This window comes from Ambystoma mexicanum, chromosome 9, assembly GCF_040938575.1.
Source record: "Ambystoma mexicanum isolate Mex_15411 chromosome 9, UKY_AmexF1_1, whole genome shotgun sequence".
Lineage (NCBI taxonomy): Eukaryota > Metazoa > Chordata > Amphibia > Caudata > Ambystomatidae > Ambystoma > Ambystoma mexicanum.
This window is the reverse complement of record NC_090931.1, coordinates 599,502,764-599,517,124: the sequence shown is the minus strand read 5'-3', so window position 1 is coordinate 599,517,124 and position 14,361 is coordinate 599,502,764. Positions and strand designations below refer to the sequence as shown.

At 48.3% G+C, this 14,361-nt stretch overlaps 1 protein-coding gene across 3 annotated transcripts in view; it reads left to right on the top strand.

The window, feature by feature from the left end:
- The window catches only part of SPECC1 (sperm antigen with calponin homology and coiled-coil domains 1), a 1,474,528-nt gene that overhangs the window by 458,304 nt on the left and 1,001,863 nt on the right, over positions 1 to 14,361 (top strand). The gene's annotated exons all lie outside the window — the stretch shown is intronic.

Here is a 14,361-nt window from a genome sequence, read left to right as displayed (position 1 = left end):
TACAGCCCATGTGCATTCTGTAGAAGGCCAAAGCGCTGAGAGCCCCACCTCCGTTTTACGAGACATAGAAGGACAAGGATCCGACATCCCACGTGGGTTTTGGTGGCCAATCCATCTGGGCCAGGACTCGCCGATCTACACATTGATCTTTTTGTGGACCTTGCAGGGTGGGCGCATGCCCTGTGTGTTTCTCTTGTGTGGGTGGGTGGGTTTCGTATTTACAGCTCTCCATCCGAGACCTCCTGGTAATGTGCAATACATCCCAGAGGCCGGGCAGTGGAATGCAGTTTTCCATTCTCGTTTTCTCATTTTGGGGAGGCGGGCTTGATATTTTTGATGAGTTTGGAGGGTGTGGGCGAGGTTATGATTGATATGAAGGGTTATTTATAACGCGCTTAATGCCCAGAGGTTTCTAAGCATGGTCCCGGGGACCGAACCTGTGTTGCTTCGTGTCGACTTGCTTCAAAGGCGAGCATGTTGCCCTTGAGCTATCCTCCCAAGACTTGTTCTTGCACAACAGTACACTTGTCATGTTATGATACCGGGACGTAGAACTCGCACCACTGCTTCAAGGCACTCGGGCGGCTCTGAAAGCGAAGGGCCTGTGTGTTAAGTTGGCGGCGAGAGAGAGAGAACGCGCAGGAGGGCTTTGCTGCTGTGCTGCAGGGTTCAGTGCAGAAGTACGGGGGACTGTGTGCAGGTCCGTTTTCTGGTCGTCTGCGTTGAGAACAGTCATTTGTGTCCAGGTGGGAGCCTTGTGTGCCCGTGGTGCTAGTTTGCATGGGCAGGGGTGTGTAAAGTTGGTTGTAGAGGTATAGAGTTTGATGCCTGTAGGGCTGGATTTCCAGTGTGTGTGTGCCATAGTTGGTTTGTGTACAGTGCTCGGGCATGAGGAATGGAGCGTTGGTGTACTTCATTGCCACCATTAATAGCTACAGGCCGGCACGGGCTGCCATGATTGTAGATCAATAATTGTTACTGTTTGACAGCCTTTCCTGTGGATTCTGTTGTTAATATTGCATTTTAATGCACATTCGTTCAAGAACACTGGCGACAACTACAGTGCAATGAATCCCAGCAACTGGCCCCGCATTGCAGCTGCATACGCCATTCTGACATTTCTCTATCGGCCAGTCCTTACCCGACCAGGGTCGGACTGGGACAAGAAATAGGCCCGGACACCCACAAAAAAGTGGCCCACCCCTCGCCTCAAAAAGTGGCCCACCCCTTGCCTCAAAAAGTGGCCCTCCAACTATCATCCGTGAATCGCGTCAATTCAGACTTTACAGAAAATGCTACTTCTGGAGGGTTCAAGTGTCTGTTGCATGTTATGTTTTGTGTAAATGCTTGAGAAAGTGATAACATTCCTTTTTGTTCCTTTTTTTAAAAACATCATCACAGGGATTAAAATGGGTGCATACTACAGTAACGGCACTCTTACATTTCAGCAGCACTGTGACTGCACTTTCCTAGGAAGCTTGAACATATGTCAAAACACACATCCAATGGTCTACCTTTTCAGTATTTGAGGGAATGATCCAGTTACCATTCTCGGGGCATTATCAAAACCCCTGTGGTAGCCCCGTGGTAATGGGGGGCCCAACAACTGCAGCAGTGCTGGCCTGCTGCCGCCTCCATGTTTTTTTTATTTATTTGTAAGACGCACCACACCTGAGGGTATCTGGGCCCCGCAGTTGAAAGCATACTTTAGGCATAAATTACAAGTTTCATCAAGGTATACATGGCATTACACAGGTAATTAGATTTATATGTCAGATGGTAGTGGCCATACGTGGTGGTTACTTTACATGAAAGAGAATGAAGATCTGGATTTTGATGGCAACATTAATACCCAGGTTGCGGGCAGATGGGATGGAAGTTAGGACTGGGAAGGAAGGGATGGGAGACAGAATGGTTTGAGCGTGAAGCTGAAGCAAGACAGTTGAAGTAGATAGAATGGCGTGGTTTGGCTCCAACGCAAACCTGTACCGCAGCTGCTCAACCGTACGGCCACCCTGCAAAATAATCGGGCATCAAAAGCATTCATCTCACAAAGGGGCACTGGATTTTCCAGATGCAAAACCTGTATCGTTCTTGTGGAGAAAGACGAAGGCATGTTGCGCAACAGTATTTCTGCACAGACTCACTCCAACAATCATTCATGGCTGACGGTTATTGGTATTGGCACGGCTTTCGGCACTCTGCGAAATAACCAATTAGTACTACAGCTGTCGATCTGTTTGTGAATAACATAGAACAGTCCAAGCGCACCCGTTGGGTATAGCCAAAGGCGATAAGGGCCATGTTGGCGTTTGAAATTCCCACTCACTGCTTTCCAGCACTGGCAATTAAGTTGTGGCCACTCGTACTTATCACTGTCTGATGACCGACCACCTCCGCCCAAGACCGGCACCCTATTGCCGCCATAATCTCTCTGTCTGTCCGGCAGGATTAGATGCATGTAGTTTGTCTGCTTCTTCAGTGTCTGGTTTTCAATATGGGGCATCTCACTATATGAGATCGGGCACCCACTCTGACAGATGTTAATGTTAAAGGAAATTTGTAACGTGCATTATCACCACCAGAGTGGTCCCCTGGCGCTCTGGCGGCTCTGAAAAGGAAACAATGGTGGAGGAGTAGACGCAGCACATGGTCCTCTTGCATAGCAACGGTGGCGAGGAGATCGGCATCAGTGATGTCCACGTTTTCACTCCCATGGCCACCATGAACCCTAGAAAAGCTATTGTGCTCTACAGAAGGGAAGCGCTTGTACCTCCATTCAGTACCAGGACAAACGTTCGGTAACTTCAAGTGATTATTTTATAATGTTTAACACCACCTCTTGGTTCGAGGAAAAAAAAGTGTAGTACAAAAAAAAAGGTTTCTGATATCATCAGACACTGGTAATTACTGCATGAGGAATTCCTGTGGAATAGCTAATGTGATAATTGTGCCAGGCCCCATATCATACAGGAGATAAAAACATACGGTATTAAAGAATGCTGCCAGTTTTCTGTACGCGCAAACTCCTAATGAAGTCCTAATTGTGTTTCATGGTATGGGTGAAAGGCATCCTCAGATTGTAGTCAGAAGCCAGAACCATGGACCAATGAATCTCCTGAACAAGCCTGCATTATTACAAGGCCTTGCCATTGGCAGATGCATAGTGGCCAAATACCAATGAACACAGCATCGAATAATTGTACAACTGACTCATACCACATAACTACCTGTTCTAGTACAGGGAACATTAGCACCCTGTGGCAGCTCTGCTTCTAACGCTGGGTATATAATTCTCTCCCTAACCTATGTCACCTGCTTTTAGGCTCTGGGTCACTGGATGCGCTCTCGCCATTATTTCTAAGTCTACATGAATTCTTCTTCCATTCCTGTTATACCCTATTGCTGTCTCCTATACAAATCCAGCCCACTGTTGCTTCCTAGCGAGGTTTGCAGTACAAACAATATAACACAGACATAAATGCTAACGTGTAAAGTCCGAAATGAGGGAAGCGCTATTGTGTTGTTGAATGAGAGGCAGGCCACGTAATATAATGGTGGCCATCCCTGCGTTCACCAGATGTTCACAGTCAACCACTTTATCTCATCAAAAGAACTCCTTCGATTCGTGCCAGGCGGCCTCGCTGGAGCAAGGAGTCAGAGAGCACCCTGCCAACGAGAGAGGCAGCAGGATCCTGGCATCAGAACTGTGTGTGCATGCTTGCATGCGTGTGCCCAAATGAAAATTCTGGGCCAGGCTCAGCCAATCAATCACCCCTGCTGTTCCAGGTACGCAGAGTCTAATTGGCTCATTGCGCTGTTGGTGCTGCCGGCCCCAGGGCACACAGATAACAAAGTTGCTTTCAACTTTGCAAGTGCAACAACAATTTATTGGCACCTGCAAAGTTGAAAGCAACTTGCAAATGGACGGTGTCTGCAGTCTGCAGACAGTGCAGTGTTAGGCGAGCCGAGGTCTGGCGTTAGTATTAGTGACTTTGTTGTTACAAACAATTAGGTGAGCGGCCTGCCACCTGACTTGCGCCACGCAGATGCCATGGCCCGCCAGGCGTTGAGAGGTAGGCCATTGAGCACGGCCCCTCTCGTCTTCAGTCCTTGCATATTTCATCAAAGCAAGGTAACGTGTGTGTGTGTGTTACCTTGCTTTGATGAATGCTGCTGCCTGAGCCATCCCCAATCTGCTGCGAGCTGGCTCGCTGCTCCACAGGCAGTCAGAGAAAAAGTAACTAACATTACTTAAAGTAACGTTAGTTACAAAAATCAATATTGGACATAAAACCGGCACAGGGGTGGCTGTTCTTGAAAACGGCCCCCAGGGGCTCAGTCATTCGGCCACGGGCCGACCGACCAATAGCCCAGTCCAACCCTGTACCCGACTATGGAGGGAAAGCAGCATACAGAATGTATTAGCTGCATTTGTTGGCACATAGTGTCACAGATGGCACAAGAACAACAAGGCTCAGAGGGTTCACAAAGTTTTTATTGCAGATTGTGTGGGCCCTAGGTATCATTCTCACACTCTTTCACTCTTCTTTCCTTTTTTCCCACGCCAGGGGCGTTCCTGACCCCAGGTTGGTAGATAAATATAATTGACCCCCTACTGTCTACGTCTGCCTTGTACTAGAGGTGAGGACCTAAAGGCAGGGAGCCTCCTCTAACTAAACTCACTCAGGGGCATAAAAACTCCGTACTCTATCCAGTTGTTACTGTTCTATAGGGATGGGGGAATTGTGCCTTAGACACACTGGATTAATTCCTTTTTCAGTCATGCTCACTCTCCTCTCCCCTCTTCTGCTCTCCTCCCTCAACTCCACCCATGCCACATCTCCTCTCCCTCATTTCCCTCCCTGTCTCTCACTCCTTCTTGGCCACGCCGCCAAACTTTTATGCCACTACCTGCTCTCCTCTTACTACCCAGTCACACATCTTTCATCCAGTTACACACACTTCATTGTCATTCCTTACACTCATTTCTCTAGCTGTACTTGCCACACTAGCACGCACACTTGCAAAGCAATACCACTTTCATTCCCTAGCCAATACCTCGCCTTCTCCAGAAATCACCTCCTTCCTCCCTCCCTCCTGCTGGTCTCTTGTTCTTCCACCTCGTCCTCTGAGCTCACCCGAATAACCCACACGTCCTGTTTCCTGTGCTCTCCTTTTATCGCCTTCCTCTTACCTGGTTTTGTTCTGTCCCTGGACATTCTGACACGGTCTTCCCCTCCTGGGATGTGCTGTAGTAAGCAAAGGTTACAAGTAGTGGACTAAACCCTGGCCAATTCCTCTGCCTGGGCCAACCACGGATTTGCAATTGCAGCCTGGGAAGCTGAATGTTCGAGTTTGTGTTAGTGGGCTTAGTTTCTATTGCCCCTAAGGTGGTAAGTCCCTTTGTTGGGAGGATTTGTGACCCCTGAATTAGTCCCTGGTGGTCTAGCATGTTCGGTTGAGGCTGTGCACGCTCGGAGCAGTTACATGAAAGCACCACATGGCTTCCCTGTCTGCTGCATATGGACGACTCTGCGTCTCTCCTCTCGCTCCGCTGCCAGGTCTCCATCGGTGGTGGATCGCAGAATCCTTGGAGACTGGTTGCTGGTGGTTGGGACTAGGATGTCCTGCAGCTGCGTATGGTGCTGGATTACTGCTCTCACTGTGACGCGTCTCTTGTTTCTCTTTAAGATGGGTTGTCACTCGAAAAACACAGGCACGCATTTCGTCAAAGAAGTATGGCATGAGACCATGGTGGACTGCTCAGAAATAGGCTGTCAAAAGGGGAGGCAACGGAAAATGAGGGCCCCCTCAATTACCACCACCTACCTATGGGTAAGACTGATGCTGGATCTGTCTCTGATGGGCATCCCACCTGTCTGAGGAGTTCCCATCCCCTCATGACAAGGCCAGGGTACTGGTCTTGTCTCAATAGTTTACATCTCTAGTCCTTTGGCGGGGGTGGGGTCACAATGCGTAGGAAGTGTGAGGCACCCGGGTACCCGCTCATTGTGACCTTCCATGACTGCTTACTTCTTTCTACCTCCTTTTCTCCCTCTTTCTGCCTTTCCTACTTGCCTTAGACTCGAGGGCTCTTCTGGCAGCTACTAGGAACCTAAATATTGTTTACTCCTGTGATGTTGAAGTAGTCAATCCCACTTTTAAGCACTTCACAATCCTTAATAGAATTCAAGGGATGAAAGACTTTTGTGCAAGAGACCGAATTATTTAAAAACAAAGTTACATAGACTGAAATTGTTTTCCTTTTTAGTGTTTTTCATTTTCCTTTTTAGTGTATTTCTTTAACAATTACTAACCTGTATAGCGGGCACTTTCTTTCTGCCTTTCCCTTTGCTTGTTATATCTAAAAATACCCACCCAAAGGAGTCTTTGCTATAATTTTTTTCTTTAAGCTCACTGATGCTCTTCAAAAGCCCAAAAGGATATACTCTTTTCCAAAATATACCCTGATCAAAGTTTAAAGTTTTTTAATTCAATTTTTTATTTGCAGATGGCAAAGTGCTGCAGGGTTACAGGGGAAGGGCTTTACTATGGTCACGGCATGGGTGGTATATAATACGGTACAAAGGGATACACCAGAATGGTTATCCCTAGAATATTAGAGGCTTCTTTGCGCTTTGATTTACCAACAAGCTTGCGTCAAAAAGACTTCTCGGTCTGTTCTCGTGTGCCGCTCTGTAATAGATCTGTAGTCTCCCACTGATCAGACCTTTAACAATTGGTATCCTAAATCTATCTGTTCATGCACCTGTTAGAAGCCCATCAAAGACAACCTTCAGCTCCATTCCACTTAGGAAGTCTGTTTTTTTGGGATGCTGTGAAAGCAGTAGTTGAGGAATAAATCCTGTCAATTGATTAATTATAATTGGTTAGTTATAACTCGCTTAATACCCAGAGGTTTCTAAGCGCGGACCCGGGGATCGAAACTCTGTTGCTCCGCGTTGTCTTGCTTCCAAGGCGAGCACGTTGCCCCTAAGCTATCCTCCCGAGACATCAATGCAATTGAGGTAGGCCAATCTAAAAAGGAAATTCCCAAGCAAGAGAATCAAAGGACCACCACTGGTCCCAAAGAGGTCTTCTATAAAATGAAGGTTTTGAGAGTCCAAGGAAGTGCAATCCCAATTGGTGTGGTTGAATATAGGCTATTGAAATCAAGGCAACAATTCCATGAAGCGTCCAATATATCCAGCAGTAAATTGGTGGACTAATTAAAAGTAAGATGGATGCAGGGACCTGAGATCAAACTACTATAGAGAGAATGAAAAACTACCTTTAAGCTAGTCAGAACACTTGCAATATTAGCAGCAACCCTGTGCCGGTTAACTGCTAAAAGTCTTAGGTTAAGAGCACTACATGAAGGGGGGGGTTCTTTCTCCAGAACCCCCATGCCCCCGGACAAAGGGAAATCTCGAAACAGGCTGAAGAGGCAATGAATGTCATGAAGCAATTGAAAACAAATGAAGCGCATGGCCTGGTGGATACCTGCAACCTATTGCAACGAGAAGTGTTGCATCCAGATCTGGGAAATGGCCCATTTTGTCACACACCGCTCCGTCACCCTGCGCGTTGCTCTGATGTCGCCTAACACCTATGGAACCATGAACCCAGTCCTGCAGCCAGTACTAGCAAGTGGCATAGCCCACCGTATTCTTCCGCGTACCCTGCGCATCGCAATCCTTTGCATTGGTATTCTGTTGGATGTGGTTAAGTGATAAAGTTCATGGAGGACACAGTTACTCCAGATTTCCATAAAATATATTGTTTTGCTGCCTCCTCAGTTCTTTAGAAAATATATTTTATTCACAGCTATTTTGTGGGACGAAAACATTATTCAGCGACTCTGTACAATGTTAAGCAAACGCCATCGCTGCACTGATGTGTTATGCAATGAACAGACCATGATCTACCGGAAGCCCAGAACTGTGTAGCAATCCAAACTGAGATCAGCAACAGCACTACGCGGCCATACCAGTGGGAGATGAGGACTTTACAAAGACTTTGCAACAAGCCTAACACTCATTCATCCTTTCCTTGAAGAGTCATGCATAGCCTTACTGTTCCAGGACACATTCTCTCAAATTCTAATACGGGTAAAGGTGAACACAATTTCACATCCTATGCACAGTTGCCTACAATCGTTGGGTCTTTGTTTTGTACTGTGGCCCTAGGCGGGGGGCAGTAACGGCCCGCCACCCTGAGCCATGGTTGGCCTGAGAGGAAGGTCAAGCCTCAGCTGGGGCTGTGGCCCGTTACCGGCCATGTCTGCACCCCCGCTGTGGGCGTGAAAGCCATTCGCACCCCGGTATTCATCCGGGGTCCAAATGTTTTTATTTTTCACTCTCTGGAGATTCATTGTTTGGACAGCCAATTTACTGAGGGAAGGAAAAACAATGACCATTAACACTCTCAAGGCATAGTAGGTGTGTCTCTCCTTTCCTTTATTCTCATTATTTGTTGTACTATTAATGCAGTTATTTATCCTTGCTGTATTACCTTCACCTGTCCCCGTCCCGTTTGCCCTATGGGCACTTTGAAACAGTTTTGCTAATTGTATAAGCGCCTAATAAGTGATAAATAAATGGCTGCTGCCATAGGGAAAGGGGACTAAGTCCCTTTTCCATTTCCATGGCAGCAGCCGGGATCGGAAGGAGTGCAGAGACCAGAGCTCAAAGCTCCATTACTGCAGGTTTCCCGCTGTAGGAAGGAAAATGCATTTCCAAGATGGCCGCCATGGGAAGGGAAGGCAGGGCTCCATACGGAGCCACTCTTCCCTTTCCATGGTGGCCTGCAGGAGGCGAAGGGAAGGAGCAGATGGTGACGATGATGTAAGGTCAGTAGGTTGGGTGGGGGAAGATGCGGGGGAACCGGCCATCAGGAGGCTTGGAACGCAGGCTTGTACCGGCGGTTCAAGCCTGCGTTCCTAGCCATCTTATTGGCTGGGTCCGCCCACCCAGGTGCTAATGCTTGTTAGTGAGCGGAGTGAATGTTCCGCTGGTGACAGTTGGCCCTGGATTCTGGCTATGTGACCAGTGCTTGTCTCCCTATGGATTCTATACACTTGGCATATCAATGAAGACCTGAGCATACATTTACATTGATTCTTGGATCCTGTGTCGTCGTCTGTATCGACCGGATGGGGTTACTTCATTGGCAACGAAGTGGCTTTCCTCTGAGAAGAGGAACAGATGTGAAGGGCTATGGTGGGGGGGAGAAGCAATAACCTGGACAGCCACTGCCCCCAAGGACCCTTCCACACTCATAAAGGTAAAGATAAAGATAAAGGTGCCAGCTGGGAGGGACGTGCCACCTAAGGTATCTGCTGGGAGGAGGGTGGCTGCCGAGAGGAGAAGAGTCTTTTTTGGTCCCAGGAAGCAGCACACTCTGTGCCGTGTTTTCAATGGACAACATGGCCTCAAAAGAGGAGCTTGCTGCATGTTTTAAAGGACACGGTGTCAGCAAGAGGCTCACTCTGGAGTCTGACCTGCATGTCTGCAGTGGTGGCGGCAAGAGGCTCACTCTGGAGTCTGGCCTATATGTCTGTATTGCGTGAATTTGACCTGCAATTAGTGGAACTTGCACAGCAGGTGAAGGTGCCAGCTGAGCCGTAGGACTTGTTCGACGGCATGAGGCCTGTGTTTTATTGTTCATTCTGTTTGTGGTGACATTATGTGGGTAGGCTGGGGGTCCCTTACCTGTAGGTCAGTGGAGAGGGTTATGGTAATGTCAGGGAGGCCTCCATATCTTTCATTGCTCTTGTTATTATGTCGTGGCCTTTTCTGCAGGTTTAGGTGGGGTCAGGTATTTTCACACCCTGTCCCTCTGTTTTTTCCTGTTTATGGTAGTGGGGGTGAGGGGTGTTCTTGACTCGTGGCTATGGGTGGTCAAGTTGGGTTCTACGGTTGTTTGCAGGTGTGAGTTCTCCCAATCGGAGAAGGGAAAAATGGAAGGGTGACTGGCTCCATGTATTTGGAGTGGATCACGCTCTAGAGTATCCAGTTGAATTCTGGGAAGGCTTCCCATTTGATTGCACACAAGAACTTCATCTTAATGATGGTGTGTTCCCTTGTTGTGGTTGCAGCGGTCTTCAAGGTTTGGTTAGAAGGTGTCAGTATGCCTCACTGATCACCTGCTGCAGTTTCAGTAGTGGTTGTGGTGCAGCTGTGTGCTGCATGGTCTTGTGGATGTTGACCTACGTGTCCAAGCTAAGCATTACTTTGTGATTGTTGTTGGTGTGGTGGTTTTGTGTTTGGTGTGGTGTAGGTGGATCATTGGATTGTTTGCACCATGCTTGCCACGGTTTGCTTTATTTCTGGTAGCTTTGTTCCCTTGATTGCATGGCAGTTGTGTTTTTATCCATTTAATGCCTTTTGTGTTTACGCAATGGTGCTGATTGAATGCAGTTTAAAAGTCTTAATGGTTTTTCCTTGTGTGGTCGAGGTTCTCGTCCATCGTCTTGCTTGGTGGCCACTTGTCAGTTTTGGTGGTGAAGGACTGTTTCCTTCTTGTAGTGTTGTCAGAAGCAGGTTGAGGGTTTCAACGCTGGCCATGTTCTTGCCTGAGGGTGTCATGGTTCTCTTGGTGTTATGAGTGTGCATGGTGAATTGTGTTTTTCTTCCTGTATCCAGTGTTCAACGCTTGTCTTCTGAATCTTCATTTTGATGCATTGGAATGTCTGTGAATCCCATTGAGGTTCTACTGATATTTCTAAATATGTTATCATGTGTCATTCCTTAAAACTCCCCTGACCATCTACATACTAGGCTCCAATGTCTGACACCTGCCCCCAGTCGCCCTAAGCCAGTCATTCATGCATGCCTTCTGGTCTCGGGAGGATAGCTCAGGGGCAACGCTCTCACCTTGGAAGCAAGACTATGCTGAGTAACAAAGGTACGTTCCCCGGGTCCGTGCTTAGAAGCCTCTGGGTATTAAGCGCGTTATAAATAACCCATTACACTATAAATTACACACTTACACTTAAACTTACAGATTCCGGCACTGGCGGAAATTCACCTTGCTGGCCACCCCTATGGCTCATGCTTCATACAGCTATGGCAGAGCAGGGGTTCCCAGAGGCAGAGGTGGCAGAACTGATGAGTCCTACTGCTACAACCCCGGTTGGTCTAGTAGCTGCCTTCCCACCGGTTTTCCTGGTGCTGGTCGGCGTGGCAGCGGCATACAGATGAGAGCCACACACAGGTAGGTGTATCCGTAGCACCCACAGTTTATTACAAGAGGAACTGAGAGCAATGGCCACAGGAACGACCGTGAACAGTAGGATCCCTTGGAACATAAACCCTCACAAACTCGCACACACGCTGCAACAACATTAACACACACCTCCCTCCCCTATTTTAACAACAAAATAGAGAAAACGAAAGGTAGAAGCTGACATAAAAATGACTGCTCAAAGAACCTGTTTGCCACAAATGTAATCATCAAACATCTTGGGTAGCCTTCTGATCCTGCTAGAGCAAGGCACTCCCCCCTTCCCTCCACTGTGACAGTACTGCCCCCCACCCCAATCTCACTGGCATCCACCGTTAATACCGTCTTAGCGCTCACATCGAACATTGACGGTGATGCAGCCCCATCCACATTCTTCCTCACGGTATCAAATTCCCTCTGAAACTCCTCAGACCACCTAAACACCACAACAAAAAAAAGGTAATTCCCTTGTGTGGACTGTCTACTCCGCGTAAGCAGGAATACACTTTATGCAATACTCAGCCATACCCAGGAATGACCACAGCTGCTGCTTTGATCCAGAAGTGGTCATTTGCCTCAAAATATTCACTAAATCTTCCCTGGGCCTAATCTTCTTGCCATCAATGGTGTGCCCCAACTACGTGACTCTGTCCACCTTCATCTGACATTTCAACATTTTCACTGTCAGACCCTTCTGCTGCAACACCCTCAACACAAGATGCACCCTCTGGTCATGCTCGCCCTCAGTCTTGCCCCACACATGTTTATTGTCCTGCAAGTAATTCACCTCTGCCAGACCACCAAAACAGCTCCTGCGTCAAACGCTGGAACACCCCCGCCATGGATGCCATCCCAAACTGCATCATGCGGTGTAACATGTACGCTTAACAAACAAAATCAGATTGCATGATGACCCGTGCAGCTCAATCTGGTGGTAGGCTGAGGAAAGATCAAAAGTCGAGAACCACGGTGAGTGCCCCCAGGTGGTTAAATGTTAATCGATGTTCGGAAAGCGAATTCCTGTTCACCCAGTTGTTGGCATTCAAATCATGCAGGTCCACACACATCCTCAGTCCTTCATCCTGTTTTTTTCACCAACACCACGGTGGACATCCATTCCAACCCCTTCGATGGCCATGATCCTCCCCTCTCCCACCAGCCTGTCCAGCTCATCCTTGAATCCCTCTCTGGCAAACACCAGAACATTCATTACTTTGTGCTCCTTTGGCATCACCCCCTCTTGAAGATAATCTTGTGTGCAAATCCTTTTAGCTTTCCCAATTTGTCACTAAAAACTGCAGGATACATCGACTTGAGGCTCTCCCCAGACATGTGCATCTCAGCATCCACACACAACACAGGTACTGCTCTGCCCAGACATATCTGAATGTCTAGTGCCGCCTGCTCAACCTACCCTAGGACGTTGCCCCCCTTGTGTACCACATATAGCTTGCCTATCCTTGAATTGAAATTGCGCCCCACTCATAGCCCAACACTGTGATGGGAACTTGTCCATAAGCACTGGGCTTTATGTCTGCAGAGGATAGTGTAGACAGACTTTTAAAAAGTGCCTTCATACAACTCCATGGAAATCCTGGTGTAAGGGGCCCCCAAATCCACCATCATCTCCATGTCCATGCCATTAATCTTAACAATGTCGCACGGTCCACTCTTCTTTTCCCGATTATATGTGGAGTAACACCCTCTCTTCCATGACCATCATTTTGCACGTTTCCTGATCCTCCTCCATGTTTATGCAAATCTGACCCCTTTCCTTATTCGACTTGCGCCGCCTGGCAGAATGCTCCCTGGTCCACAGCGTCTGCACTCCACCGCTCGAGCAGCGAACTCTTTGCTCCACCCACACTTGCTGCAATGTGGTATTGCTCTTCCACCCACGTGCCCTTCTACCCTGTTCCTGTTGAACTTGCTGGCCTCCATCCTCCAGTCTGTGCTGCCTCCCTGCTGACCTGCAAGTCCTTATGCGCCACCTCTTGGATGCTCTTGACAGACTCTTCGATCAGCCTGGCCAATTCCAGCACCTTGTCCAATGATGGGTCCTTATCAATCCACAATCTCTCCCTGATCTTGGCATTGAATGTGCCCCTCATTAACCGGTCCCTGGTATATTTTTCTATTACCCCAGTAAAATTGCATGTGGCGATGCGCATCCTTGATGCCATGACATAACTGTCCATCAATCCATCTGCCCTTTGCACTCCGGAGAAAATGTGGTATCTCTCAAGCACCACGATGAGCTTCTTGCAAACCTTTTGGTAAGGTTTTTGAACACGGTCTCGTAAGCACTGACCACACTCGCCCTCTCTTCCCAGCTGCACTAGCGTGTCCTCAACGGGGAAATGCCTGAAAATACTTAAGCCCTTGGTGCCCAGGTGGTTCAACAGGTGTTCTTCCTTTTGATCATCCATATAGATTGTCCCACCTGCTGCCCTGACATACACTTTAAAGCAATACAACCACAATTCTCATGGTATTGTTGGCTCTCCAGGGCTAGGGATAACGCATGGGGGTGGGTGGGGGCTTAGCATAGGCGGCTCTGTATCTGCGTTAGCTAGTTGTGCCCCTGGTGGTGCCAAAGGGTCATCGTTGGGGCCCTTGCCCAAATGTCTTCCAATGGAGCGAACCCTGCACTCCAGATCCTGCTGCAATCCGCTACCACCCAACTGCAGCAGATGGGCGCAAAGCCCTAGATGAGAAAACGCTGGTCATGTAACAATGACGGCTGTAGGCCCTCCTACCTCCACAGTGTGTGAAGTCACACCGTTATCAGCTTCCCAGAGGACCTGCTGGGACCACACGCGTCTGAGGGACAGGTCGCTGCAGGTCAAAGGCCGCCCTCACCCCAGCGGCTAACACGGGCCGAATCCTGCCTGCGGCCGCTCTGCCACGAACAACACACTGCGAGGGTCCGCCACCGTGGGGTGCCCCCATCCTCGTCGCCAAAATGTAGCAGGGACATACAGATGAAAGACACACACTCACTCCGGGTTCAGCATCTATCCAATCACCGGAGACACTTTATTTAAAAAAACAAAATTAAAACAAACTTTGTTTAGACATGAGACGAAGCGCAAAAGATTCCAATCGCGAGTTTCTCCCTCTGTGAACCAT